Below are 14,471 nucleotides of genomic sequence, written 5' to 3'. Positions count from 1 at the left end.
TACAAATTAGAAATTGTTTTGAAGATGGTGTACATAGAATTTCCATCTTCATGGAGAATAAGAGTGGGAGTGACTGATTAAATCTAAACAAGGGAAGTTACTTCAAGTAGCATTTTCAAATACAAAATATTACAGGTCCTGAGATGGGATAATGTTGGAAGACAAGTTAGAAATATACTTTTTAGAAAGCTTTGGGAAGAGAGCCAATAAATATATTGACTTGTTATATTTATGATGTATAAATAATGCCCTAATCTATGAACATTCTCCCTGAGTAGTGGACCCCTGTCAGTTTTAGCCATAAAATTGTGCTACTGAACTGTCGATACTATCCATCCCTAATACTAGTTTTGGACAGGTTAGCCACATTATAGGTTCAAAGCACTCAAGGATGCTAATCATTATTTATGGAATTTGTCTGTATGTTAATGCATTTTGGGGTTCAAATTTGGAACAGAGACTCACTACAATATAGAAACTATCTGAGCTTATTGTTGTTAGTGATTTAAATAAGAAAAAGTTACCTTTATTGTAGATGGTGCTTCTTTCAGGGTGTGGTAGCCCTGGTAGCCCTAGTTTAGCAAACCACCTTCTTTCCCCCACTGACTTCCTACTATAGCCCATCATTAATCAACATATTTCTTTAGTATGGAACTCTGGCAGTTTTACCCCTCCCTAGGATCTGCCTTTGTATTGTAGCTTGCTTAAGAAAGCACTTCTCATTTTTCCAAAGGTCTACATTTTAGGGTGTAGGCAGAGTTCTGTAAGGAGATGAACATGATGTCCATAACAAGTAACAAGAACACAGAAAAAAATTTCAACTTTTCACATTTGGTATTTCATATTAAACTGTTATCTTTCTGCAATACTCATAATTTGTGTTCAGAATATGTGATGATTATTTTTTTTAATATTTTATTTCTCTATTTGACAGACAGAGATCACAAGTAGGCAGAGAGGCAGGCAGAGAGAGAGAGGAGGAAGCAAACTCCCCGCTGAGCAGAGAACCCAATGCCAGGCTCCATCCCAGGACCCTGAGATCATGACCTGAGCTGAAGGCAGAGGCTTTAAACCACTGAGCCACCAGGTGCCCCTTTTTAAAATTTTTTTTTTTGAAGAAGAATATGTGATTATTTTTCAAAATGTTTGTTAACTCATTCTTTGCACAAAAATATGAGCAGCTTAGGTGGGAAATACTTTAAATAATTATATATTTGAAGTACAATCACTGAAATAACTCAAACAGATTTTAATATGTGAAATTATCTGTTGGATGATAATATATGTTTTATTATACTTAATATAATTTACAAGATACATTATATATAGAGAGATAGATATTTATATGTATATAAATGATATTTATATGTATCTATCTATATTTCTGTACTCTCTTAGTTCATCCTGAAGATCATCCTTGGTATGTAATTGAGACAGTTTTCCTTCAGTCTGAATTTTATGAGCTTTTAGTAGCCTCAGCTTCAATAACTATTTTCTTAGGAAGTCTGTATTTGTATAAATATATTAAACTTGATTTTTCACTGAAAGCAAATATGGCTACATTTATTATTCCCAGTTTGAAAATAAAGCCTCAAATCATAATCTCTAGGTAAAGGACTTTTCTTTCATGGTCCTAGGTAAAAAGAAAATCTGTTTCACTGTTTACTTAACATTTGATGGTGATGCAATAAATAAAACATTAGCCAAAGAGTGACTGTTATTTTCGCTGCTTTTTCTTTCTGTAGGTTGTATTTCATGTGGATGTAGGTATTACGTGCTGTATGTAGCAACATGACGTCTTGATTAGGTGAGTCTCTCAAGACTGCTTTAAAGAACATTGTCACTGCAGAGTTCCCAAGTCATGACATTGTATTGTTGGTATTCCTAGCCTAAATACCGAGGAGAATGGGATTCTTTTTGCTTTCTTGCTGATCTTTGGTGGAGTAAATCGAATTCCAGTTTCCAAAAAAATAGTATTTGTGCGTTTTTTTTAATGGGACTTATATTAAAAGTGAAATCAGGGAAGTATCTGAAAAGTCCATTAAGGTGAGGGCAAAGCAATATCAAAACAGGTTATATGTCATCTTCTTCTTATAGAATAGCCATAGTAGACATTTACAGAGCTCCAATAATGGACATGTCTTATGTTGAAACAGTTAGTATATTATATATGCAAGAAATATATCTTGATTAGTATTCTTACCCAATCTGTACATATGTAATTTTTCTGCTAATATATTTTGGCACCAAATCTATAATTGTGAACATTCACTTCCAAAATTTTCTTGATTTGGATACAGTCACTCTTGCTGAGTGATGTCTTATTTATTGCATTGCCACCAAATGTTAAGTAAACAGGGAAGCAATTTTATACTATAACTGGTTAAGGTGCTGCAAGAATAGGCAGGTGAGCATCTGAACAAATGGCTTTTCCTGTCTCATGACCTTCATGACCTAGTACGTAAGATCTTGATTCTGTTTGGCAGATAGAGGAACATGTCCCAGAGTTTTCAGGTTCCTGTTAGTTTATACTGCCATTTAGGTGTTGATAATAACTAATAGAGTTGTGCAGCTGGTCTGGTGTAGTAAAATGAATGTTGGCCTGCCAGGAACATCCCTTCATATTAATCTTGTTTTTTATCTGATCATGTGTGCGATCATGTGTAAAACATGTCACTTTTTACAGACATAGTCTCTTTATCTATAAAATGAAGTGCTCCTGTAAGGTGATTCTCACCCTTAATTTTAGGTTTGTGATTGTATGGATTTTTAATGAATGAAATTTTTTTCTGTCTGATGAATGGTAGTAGTGCTCCAGTTGCCAGAGTGATCACACTGTATGCAATTGGACAGGTCAATTATGAACATGATAAGCATTTAAAGTAATGTGATTTTCTCATGTCTGGAGTATTTCTAAATAAAACCAGAGGTTAATGAACTGCCTTGTTTGATTCAAGATGCTATAGTTGTTTTTCTCCTTCTACTAATTCTCTTTCCAGGCAGCATGGATATCAATTGAATAAAATATTAAGAACCCTTCCAATTTTATGGTTTTATGAACTATTACCTGATAACACCGTATATTGGTATTGAAAGAAATGGGAACTTTTCCTGATTTCTATTCCTCTTTTCTCTTCTTCTTTTTCCTCTTAGAAAAACAAAATTTCTTTCCTAGATGACCCATCTCTTTGTAATGCAAAATAATTAAAATATTCAAAAGCAAAGTGTCACTTATAGCCATCACCTTTTAAGAGTGTTCAACCATATTTTAGTTGAACTTGCAGATTTATGATAATGTCCTTTTCAAATCACCCTTCATAAAACACTAAAATATTAATACTGACCATTGTGTGAGTATGTTAGTTTTAGTAGGAGTATTTTCAGATGCTAAGTAATCAGTTGTCCAAATAACTGGTAAAAACTGCAGTCCTATCAGAATTTGAGAATCTTGTAACCTTTCTTCCTGTTGTAAGTGCATAGTCAGGTTGCTAGAAATAATATTTTTTTTCTTTTATTAGTCTTATTATTATTAGTGAAAAGACACATATATCAGGATATTTATACATTTACCTGGGAAATATAGAAGGAATCAGTGGTATATGTGGTGCCAAGCACATTATATATTTTTAATGATTAAATATTTCAAAAAATACATATATGTGTATATATATGTGTGTGTGTGTGTGTGTATACACACACATATTCATTCTCCCCAAGTTGATTAGATAGCTCCTTTCTGGATTTATAGTAACAAAGGCTTTATTTGCCTAAAGGGACAAAGGGAACCATTTAGGAGAATGATGCAGTTAATTATAATTAAGTTATAATTATACAACATTCTGAAAACATTCAGTATTTCCCACCATTTGATTTTCACTTCTGGAAGCTGCTTTTCTCACAGTAGCAGATTAGAGTACTTAGATCCTCATACCCCCTCCCCTGTCATTCTTCTTTTCATCATGAACTCATATTTTTTTAATAAAAACATTTTCTGAAAAATTAATACTTATAGTGAATTTTGCAAACTTAACAATATAGGATTTGAGATGTTTTACTCCAAAGAATTAACAAAAAATGGTTTTAAAAGCATACTTTTGTGAAAGTATTATCACCTCCAAATTGTGTCTTGCAAATTTTGTCTATACTATCACTCTCACATATTCAGGATGAGAAATAAAGCAAATGAAATGAAACAAAACAAAACCAAACAAAAGGAAGAAAATACTAGGGGAGAATAATCTATCATAAAACAAGAACAAAAACTCTCAAGTCTACTGAAAAGCAGGTGGGAAAAGTGGATGAATAAATATAATGTATGGCTGATCCAAAAACCTCAGTATAGTCTAGAGTATCAATCTGTAGAAATACAGAACAGTTGCCCAAAATTGTTAACAAGTACTAACACTAACCAAATTAAAAGATGCAGTTCTCCCTTCTGCTAGTCCCTCTTCCCTACCAAAATAATTAACAATAAAACTGAAGGCAACAGAAACTAGAAGTGAAGATCTTGGGAAATCTACTAAATAGAATATTATTTTCTAACAATTGTTTATTAGACTGTATTTGTTACATGGTTATGCAGGACAGTTTTTCTTTGCCTTCCTATATATTAGGTACAGTGTTTTATTTATCTTGGGCAGAACATATAGCATCTGATAGGAATTCTAAACGCCAAATGGTAAGATGACAGTTTCATTATCTGTGAATCTTAATAGCCCTGGCAAATAGCAAATAGCACTATTTTTTTTTTTCTCATAGAGAGAAGAGAAATACAGATAGAAGAAGTTTCAGTGAATGAGTTATGGAGTGTGGTCACAGAATCTTTTCTAAGTAGCCTCTTAGGGAAAATAAGTTCTGATGAGGAAACCTGGATTTGTTTCTCAGCACTGACTTTGTGGACATACTTCCTTGAGGAAGTGACCAAACTTCTTTGTGTTTATTTAACAGTAAAATGAAAAGATAGGATTAAATGATCTCAAAACTTCTTTTTGCTTTAGGTGGTTTCGACATAATAATGATACATAAGACTTACTTAGGAATTAGATTGTATCAGACCCTGTAGGATACTATCACTTTAAGTTTTATGTGGCTTGTGTATTTGTCAAACAATCCTGTGAATAGGTACTATTATTAGTTGGCTTTTATGAGGAAATTAAAGCTTAGGGATTCAAGTATCAAATAACGCACACTTTTAGGAACAGCAGAATTTAATTTTTAAATGAGGCCATCTGACTCCAGAGTCCACGATCTTAAGGACCATGCTGTATATCCCTAACGTTATCCACAAGCCAGTCAGGACTTAGGAAGTTATAAGTGTATGAAACCTGCCTTCTTTCCAACTTTATTTTCCCGGAGTAGATAGTTATCTGCTCATCAGCCTGGCTTATGCTATAGTGAAACATCCTTCCCCTCTGGTTAACATTTTCCATTCATGTTCACTCTTTAGCCCTAATCAAGATAGTATCATATCTTCTAATGAAATATTTCTACTGAGTATATTCCAGAGACTGCCCATGCAGTCATTGAACATGAATCAGAGGGAAGGTTTACAGAAATTATAAATGAACAGTCAAGGGAGAGTCTTTTTGTAGCAAAATTATAGGAGTGTCTCCTTAGGTCAAAGTCAAAGTAAGGATGAATTAACTCCCGAAGCAATTTCAAAAAGGTGAAATTCAATGATATTGCAGTTGTTGGACCAGGTGTTAAAATGTTATTGGGTGTTAATTTAATTTTCATCCTGTCAACACTCATCTGAACTGTAACAGCTGCTAAACACGGTTCCACAAGAGCAAACCATCCACAGAGAGGAAGCAGATGCCTAATCAATAGGGCCAATAGAAATGTATGGCTCAGCTAAGCAACCTGCACAAGGGGGAATGAATCCCATAGGGCTTTGTCTTACCTGAATGGAAAAGAATTTTAAAGATAGTGAGACTACTTAAGCAGTAAGAACAGAAGACTGAAAGTCCTAGGTTGGCTTCTTGTTTTATTGACCCTTTCCTTTCCTATCCTATCCTTTCCTTCCCTTTGCTTTCTTTAATTCTGCATGACCTTGATTGACAATTCCTTGGTTTCTCAGTTCCCCTGAGGTTTCAGAGGTATTGAGGATGTTGTTTCAAATCCATTTCTATCTTTACTGCTTTTATCATCTCACAAGCCTTGCATAGTTGAGAGTAAAAACTGGCTGCTTCTTTAGAAAAGTTATAACATGAAAGAGATTCTAATGATGATGTAATAGTTAATAGCTGTTCTTCCTTACATCCTAGATGGATAGGAATAGGTGACTTGTAACTGAGAAAGACATTTTGAATTTGAATAAGTTTTTGACTGCTATACTTGCTAACATGATAGGATGTGTAATTTCCCCTATTGGAGTTTTTTAAATAAAATGGTAGGTTACTATGTTTATACCAAGTGAAATCTTACCTAGAAATTGTGGTTTGACTATATTAACCCCTTAAAGTTAATTAATTTTCCATGCTTTTAATAAATTTTTATAAGTTAGTATGCCTCATCAAAAATATCCTCTTTGTTTAATGCATCTGACTTGGCTCTAAATCCTTCTGTGCCAGCCATTCTCTAAACTCTCCTATACAGAAGAGTTGTGGCATCCTGGAACTTCAGTATTAGAAGGTTTGGGAGCTGTTTTTCTTTCTTTCCTTTTTTTTTTTTTTTTTAAATAAGTGAAAGTAACTGGATTTAAATGAATAGAATGCAAATTTTATGTCATTATTAAAATGATTCATCTTTCAAACAGTTTGAATGTTGAGATAGACTTTTTTGGCCCATATGCAAACACTCGGTAATTGTTCTCCTTTTAGGGATCAGCAGGGAAAAGATTCACTATGGCTAGTCATCTAATATGTTCTCCTGAAGGAGAAATCTTTCATTTTCCTGAGCTTGTTACATGTCAAATAAAGCAAAACAACACAAAACAAAGAAACACCTGCCTTCTATGTAGAATTTTACAGAGCTTATATTGTTCCCCTTCTTCTGCTTTCTATTTCTGTAGAAAGTAAAAGGTCTAAGGAAGTATGCAGTGTGGGTTATTTTATCCTATATTGGTGTGGTACTACTATGACCTTACTGCAAAAAAAGGTTAGTTTTGAGTAGGTAAAATAATTGTGGCATTTGGGCTGATGAACTGGACTTTTTAATATTTTGGAGATAAGATGAGTTATTATTGGGAAGAATTCAAAAGACAATCAGAAGCACATTGAGAATTTTGTATTATGAAATTTTTATCCCAAATGTAAATGCAAATAAGGCAGATAAGGGGAACTGAGCCAGGGTTTTTTTTTCTTTTTAATTTTATTTCTTTTACAGTGTTTGAAAATTCATTGTTTATGCACCACACCCAGTGCTCCATGCAATATGTGCCCTCCATAATACCCATTAATAGAACAATAATTTTGAAATGACTCTTTAGAGATCTTAGTAGAAAAACAGAAGGTAAAAGCAAGAATTGAATTTCTTAGTATCTAACTGAAACTGGGGACAAGAGCCAATATTGGTTATGTTTTTTATGACAATATACTACATGGTTCCAATTTTGTGTTAGGTATTTGAAAAACCTAAAGTTTGTTGTAAGAATATGATTTTAAAACTTCTTTCCTTCTTCACTCCTCTCCCCTTCTCATCTTCCTTCCTACCTGCTCCTCACCCTTTTCCTATTGGTAAGAAATGAATGTAGATGGAACACTTTGATAAATGGATTTTGTATAATTTCAGTGAAGAAATACGTACTTAACAGGTTAAATTGGGTTTCTCAGTGTGTTCACACATTATCAGAGTTATTTATAATATAACCTGTATCCTTATGGCTAAGGATGAATTTCATTATACAATTTTTATAAAATAGATAATAGATTAATGAAAGTTATTATTTCCTTACTTTCACTAATTAGGTTATTATTAAATGAAATCAACTGAATTCTGAAGCTTTTAATGGAAAATTGATGTAGCTTTTGTGAGCCCTAGAAATCTTACTTCTTTGTTCTATCACTGCAATATATAGAGAGATCCATCATCAAAATTTGATATTTAAATCAAATTAAAAGGTATGATCAGCCTTATAAAATTTATGAAAAAAGTTAAATGAAGTTCATAGAGAGATTAATGTTTTACCTTTTCAGTTACAACTAGAAGGTTTTCTAAAGAGAAAACTGCTTACAGCTATTCACTCTTTTTTTAGTGATTTCCATACAAAAATGAACAATTTCAGGTGCCACTTTATTTTGACTGTGCTGTCTAGTAACTAGTGTGATTGTTTGATAGAGCAGAGTAAGTAAAAAATGAGAGACAAAGGAGGAGACAGAAAGAATGCTGGTAACATTCTGTAAAAACTCCTTTAAGATTTAGACATGTTTTAATCTTAATTGGTTAGTTCACATTTCACTCAAGAATTTAGTAGGGAAGATAATGATGTACATAACTTGGTTTATTTTCCCATATATCCTTTATATAGGGTTTTAGACTTATAATAAATTTTAAAGTTATAATAATATAACATCCTACTACTGTTATCATACAAGTAAGTACGCATTGCCTTTTTTCTATAGAACTTTGAAGAGTTAAGATACATCACTTAATAAATGCATTGTCATATACTCATCCTATAAGTCTATGCTTAAGTTTTAGAGCGGCTTATTTTTCATCTAGAATAGGGTAGTCTCTAACTTTCTAACACCTTTAATGAATTACTTAGTGTTTGTTGTCTCCCTCAATGTACCTCTGTGCTTATCATAATACCTGGTACATGATGTGTTGAATTAAATTGAACAGAATTTCTCAGATACTCCTTTATATTTATTTGAAAGTGCTTATCCGCATTTGCTAGTTGGAGGAAACCAACAAAAAAGAGATTAAGATTTGCTCATGATCTCATGATCTCTTGAATCACTAGAATCCTCATTTACTGAGTTTTATTCTAATGCTCTTCTTAAGGTAATACTATAATCCTTAAACCTAAATGTAGCCTATGGCTAATGAAAGCTGAACACTAAGACATATATCTAAGCATAGCCTAGAATTAAAAAATGTTGGACCTTGCACTAATCCTGCTACTAATAAGTTTGGAAAAGTTTCTTATATAAGTATGAATATAAATGATCTTTGCAAAAGTTGTTTTCTTGTTTCATAACTCTAATAACATTGCTGACGTTATTTTTAAGTATATTTTCAAGGTATTTGGTGCAACATGGTTGTTTGAGAGTTCCATACTTTGCATTTTCTCCAGAGCACTTAGCATTACTTTACATTTATGTATTTTGTGTATTTTTTTTTTCATTATAGGTGGAAGCTCTGTGGAAGGAGGGACTTTGTTTAGGTTGTTCACTTCTGAACCCCTCTCTTAGAAAAGTGCCTAGAACAGCACTGATGCCCAGTTAACATTGGATAAGTCAGTCAAGGAGGGAATCATACTTGTGACTAATCAGCAATGACTCTATAGCTGAAATTTTAGTCTTGGAACTCTGTCCTACCTTAAGGGACCCTACTATGAGCTTTCAGCACTACTTTCTAGTGGTTGTTCTGACAGTACCTTTGCTTTGGTTTTGGCTTGGTCTTTGGTTGCTTCTTCATTTTTATCTTTTGTCCAGCTGAATTCACTGGGGTTCTGTTGTGGCTAGACATCAATGTAGGATCTCCTTCCACTGTTATTCTAAGATTTTAAGGTTGTGGCATTTCTTGTTGCTTATAAGAAACAGTTTTTTGAGGGTAATCCAGTCAAGGATGATAACTTTGTCAAGGTGTTGTGCTCAAATTCAGAGATCTATGCTCAAGTGGGCTTGCTTGTGTAGGCCATCTACTGGTGAGACTTACCTCAGCAGTGCAAACTGAAATGATACAGATATACCATACATCAAATAAAATAATAGTATAATGCTAACTAATCTTAGAGAAAGATAACTATTTTGTGGAACAGAAGGAACCAATATAAATGAAATAGCTGATTCTAAGCAGTAATTGTTACTCATTACTGTAATCTAATTTTGACTTTAAATTCCAAGCCTAAGTATCTTACCCTGGATCTTTTGATAGCATTAGATGACTCTTGGCTTTCCTAAAAATTAAGGCACCTTGGGGTGCCTGGGTGGCTCAGATGGTAAAACGTCTGCCTTGCTCAGGTCATGATCTCCAGTCCTGGGATAGAGTCCCACATCCGGCTCCCAGATCAATGGGGAGTCTGCTTCTCCCTCTCCCTCTCTCTCCGCCTCTTCCCCTGCTTGTATTTGCTCTGTCTCTCTGTCTCTCTCAATCTCTCAAATAAATAAATTAATTAATTAATATTTGAAAAAAAAATTAAGACTCTTTACATGTACAGGTGTTGAAGATTTACTTTACTAGGTAGGCCAAATGACTGAAGAATCCATTTGTATGTTTTAAAATACAGGAAGTATCACAAGAATAATGTAACTGTGGCATGTTTCCAAGAAATGATTTGGGAATAGATTTTATTGGACAAAATATATTCATAGTATGTGACTGCTCTGTAAATTTTGACCTACAGTAGTAGAATATGTGTCTCTTTGTAGATGCAAGGAAGAGGAAAAATATAAGTTGCTGGTATGCTGTGGTAATAATAAGTTCCTAGAGGGATATCAGGCTAAAAATATTTTATTGAAACTGTCCTCTATTTCTAAAGACATTTCTGAGTTGCATTTAGAACATAGCCATTGATTACAAAGTGTGATTTGAGAAGGCAGAAGAGGCCAATTTTCCTGCAAACAAATTAAGAGATGCATATTGACCACGGGGAAGAATGTCATCACTGAGAAATCGAAAGCAATGGGACTTTAGGAAATCTATCAGCAGTCTTGTCAAATTAGATTTTTTCCTCATACTTTGTAACTGGAGCCCTGTGTGGGATGTACATATTTTTGGCAGATAAAAACTTTTTATTTTTATAGTAAACCCAGGTCAGTAAAATGAATAGAGGGACAGATTATGGGTTCTAACTCATTCACATTCCATATTTTAGACCCACCCCCCAAAAAAACAGAAGTTCCCTGATATCCTATGTAAATATCCATTCTTCTGTAATAAATTTTGTCCCAGTAACCCATTTTTCTTAGCATTTCAGGTGCCTTGTGAGAACGTATTACTCTGATCTGAGGCCAATAACCAGTTGCCACATTTATTTTAATGCTTTGGGGAATGAAAAAAAAAGATGTCTTTTTTTCCCATATAATAGCATTACATTCTAGTTCATTCTACATGGAGCTATATGCTATAAGAGTTCAAGTTTATTTTTTTTCCTGAAATAAGGAAGGGAAATTATTTTTAAGGATAAAAATTCAAATAATGCTATTAGATCTCAAGCACAAAATGATTGATCTGAACATACGTATTTGCTCATTGTGGTACTAAATGCTCTGTTTTTTAAGATGATAAAACAGAGTTGATACTTAACAAGTGTGCAGTATGCCCCAAATTTCTTATCTTCAACATGATGATACACACTTTTTCCAGAAACTTTTAAAAAACTATTTTTTAGGAGTTAAAACATATCTTCCTAATACCTCAAGTTAGGCGGTTGATAAGATGATACTGAGCTGTGTATAGTTTCAAGATTATGGAATAAACATATACTGCAGTTATCCTTCACTGCCTCAAACCTTAGTTAGGAATGATAGGTATAAAAGTAAATAAATGTGTGTATGTGTAATGTATAAATGTGAATAAATATAATATATATAGTATATATAGTATATATATATAGTGTATATAAGTGTATGAATATAGTGTTTGTATGTGTGTATGTATATATAATGTATAAAATTTATATTATATATACATGTATATTGTATATGTATTATATATATTAAATACTGTTAATATTTCTATACTCTGGTTTCTCTTCAAATCATATAAATCATGGGATGCCTGGGTGGCTCAGTCAGTTAACTATCCAACTCGATTTCAGCTCAGGTCATAATGTCAGGGTCGTGAGATCCAGCCCCATGAGTCCAGTTCCCCACTGGATGTGGAGCCTGTTGAAGATTCTGTCTCCCTCTCCCTTTGCCCCTCCTCCTACTCCTCCTCAGTACTTTTGCACTTTTCTTCATTTTAATCCTGGATATTTTGGACAAAGTTTATGTATAAATATTTTCATGTTTTCATTGTTATGATCTTTTTCTATGTTCTAAGATACAAAGAAAAGTTACCGAATCTTGCATATTATTTTTACCTATCTTCCTCAGTTCTCTAATTAATTTAAATTTTGGCTATGTTAATTATTATTCTTCATATACCCTCAGAGCATCCTCTGATTGCGAAGTTTTTGTTTTTAACATGCATCCTGACTTAAGCTGTATACATTTGCAATATCTGATTTTTAACCACACACTCTTCATCCTATTGACCCAGAGTGAAAATTGATATTCTTGTCTGAAGGACTGTTCCCTTGAGTATATTTAAACCAGACCAATCTCTGTGTTTAATCTGGGTTCATCAGGAACCATTAGCCTTGATTGGTTTGTTTTTCTCCCCCTCCATCTCAGGACTTGATTCTATTGAGTTAACAACTATTCTCCCCAGAGAATAGCTACCATAAGCCTGTTTCAAGTAATTCCAATCTCTTGCTTATAGAAATTGAACTGATCTTTTTTTCTTTTTCCTTTTTAGTTTTATTTGAAGAACTGCTATAATGAATTCTGTATTTGTTCAGATCATCTTTGAAGATCTGTGAGGACAAAACAGTTACTCAGATCTCTATCATGTTAGCATGCTATTTATCATACTTTCCAATCGTCATTGCTGAATTATGCAATCCAGTTGAAAAGAGTAAGCATTATTTATTGAAGACTCATGCTGATATCCAGTAAATCTCATTAATCATGATTTGACTAACTTGAGATTTATGGCATTTCAGAAAAGAACTAGGTATATGTTTATTTTTGTAAAATATCAGAGAAATATATTAGTAAGCATTTTAGTAATATAAATAAGACTGTGGAAGAATTATTAGGAATAGACTATATTTCTTTTAAAATATTGTAGCATAACATATTACTCAGAAAATAAGGTAATCTATTGAATTATTGAATTTTCTAGGGAGCATATTACATCTATGAGCCCCATTATAGCTCTTTTATAATAGTGCTTAATTAAGTTGTGCTGCTAATATGTGCAGTCCATCCCTAAGTACAGTAAAACTCCCATTCAGATTTTACCACTATAATTCTGACATAGAAAAACCACTGTGTTATCATTCAAAACATAGTTCTAGCTCTATTTTTGAATATCTGTGACTTATGACCCCAAGTAAATAATTTACTTCTTCTGAGTCTAATTGCTTATTTCTTAAATGAAAAAAAAGCACTGTGCATACCTCAGAGTTACTTTGACAGTTAAATTGAGACTGAAAACCATCTTAAAAATCATAAATCACCAAAATCCCAACTACTCATTACTATGTACTAGAATACTTTTATTATAAATTCACAAGTTGATTTTTGTCTTCCAGGTTTTTGAATTCCATATGGTAAGGAACACAATGGCTTGTGCTAGCTTGTCTAAATTTCAGTTTGTACAGCTTTGATAATTGCCTTGGCTACGAAATTCTTGAATAATTCTCAGTTTCACTTCAAATATTTGAATGAGTGAAAAAATACCCCTGATATCTTAGAAAAAGAATAAGGTTCCTCATTTAAGCTCTCAAACCCTTCCCATTCTGTAAATTAAACTCATCATTTATATTTAAGAGTAAATTCTGATAAGACTATATTTACTCCTATACTATTACAGCACAGATTTTACATGTCACAGGTTTTAAATTAGTGATGTTAGGGTGCCTGGGTGGTACAGTAAGTTGAGTGTCTGACTCTTGGTTTCTGCTCAGGTCAGTGTTGTGAGATCAAGCCCTGAGTTGGGCTCCGAGCTTGGCATGAAGTCAGCTTGAGATTCTCTCTCCCTCTGCACCTTCTGCTTGTGTTCTCTCTCTCTGTTTCAAATAAGTAAATAAATAAATGCTATTTTCCCATGAAATCAAAAAGAAAACACTACATGAAGCAAACTCAAAATACATCCTTACGAGAAACTTTATAGACAAGTAACAAAGTTTAAGAGTTTAAGACTTGCTTAGTACGCTGTCATTAAGTGATTACATTCAGAAAACTATAACCTATTTTTTTTTAAGATTTTATTTATTTGTTTGAGAGAGGGCACATGTGCACACAAGGGAGAGAGAGAAGGACAGAGAGAGAGAGAGAGTGAGCACAAGCTGGGAGAGAGGCAGAGGGAGAGAGAGAAGCAGGCTCCCTGCTGACCAGTGTGGAGCTTGATCCCAGGACCCTCGCATCATGACCTGAGTTGAAGGTAGAAGCTTAACCAACTGAGCCACCCAGGTGCCCAGAAAACTATAACCTATCATTGAAGCCTAAATATAAAAAAAAATTAAAATATTAAATATTAAGTCTTTTTGTATACTGAGGCACTTTTCTTTTTCCAGATAGCGACTACATAAGTAG

At 33.4% G+C, this 14,471-nt stretch overlaps 1 long non-coding RNA gene across 1 annotated transcript in view; it reads left to right on the top strand.

Moving 5' to 3' along the window:
• Positions 1 to 1,077: 1,077 nt before the first annotated feature.
• The window catches only part of LOC122893845, a 56,866-nt gene continuing 43,472 nt past the window's right edge, over positions 1,078 to 14,471 (top strand). Inside the window, exons 1-2 of the long non-coding RNA XR_006381700.1 lie at positions 1,078 to 1,087; positions 1,746 to 1,807. This is a non-coding gene — a long non-coding RNA (uncharacterized LOC122893845). The remainder of the gene's footprint in view (positions 1,088 to 1,745; positions 1,808 to 14,471) is intronic.

Source organism: Neovison vison, chromosome 13 (genome assembly GCF_020171115.1).
Source record: "Neovison vison isolate M4711 chromosome 13, ASM_NN_V1, whole genome shotgun sequence".
In the NCBI taxonomy this organism is placed as follows: domain Eukaryota; kingdom Metazoa; phylum Chordata; class Mammalia; order Carnivora; family Mustelidae; genus Neogale; species Neogale vison.
The sequence above is the reverse complement of the archived record's forward strand: the minus strand, read 5'-3'. Positions and strand labels throughout refer to the sequence as shown.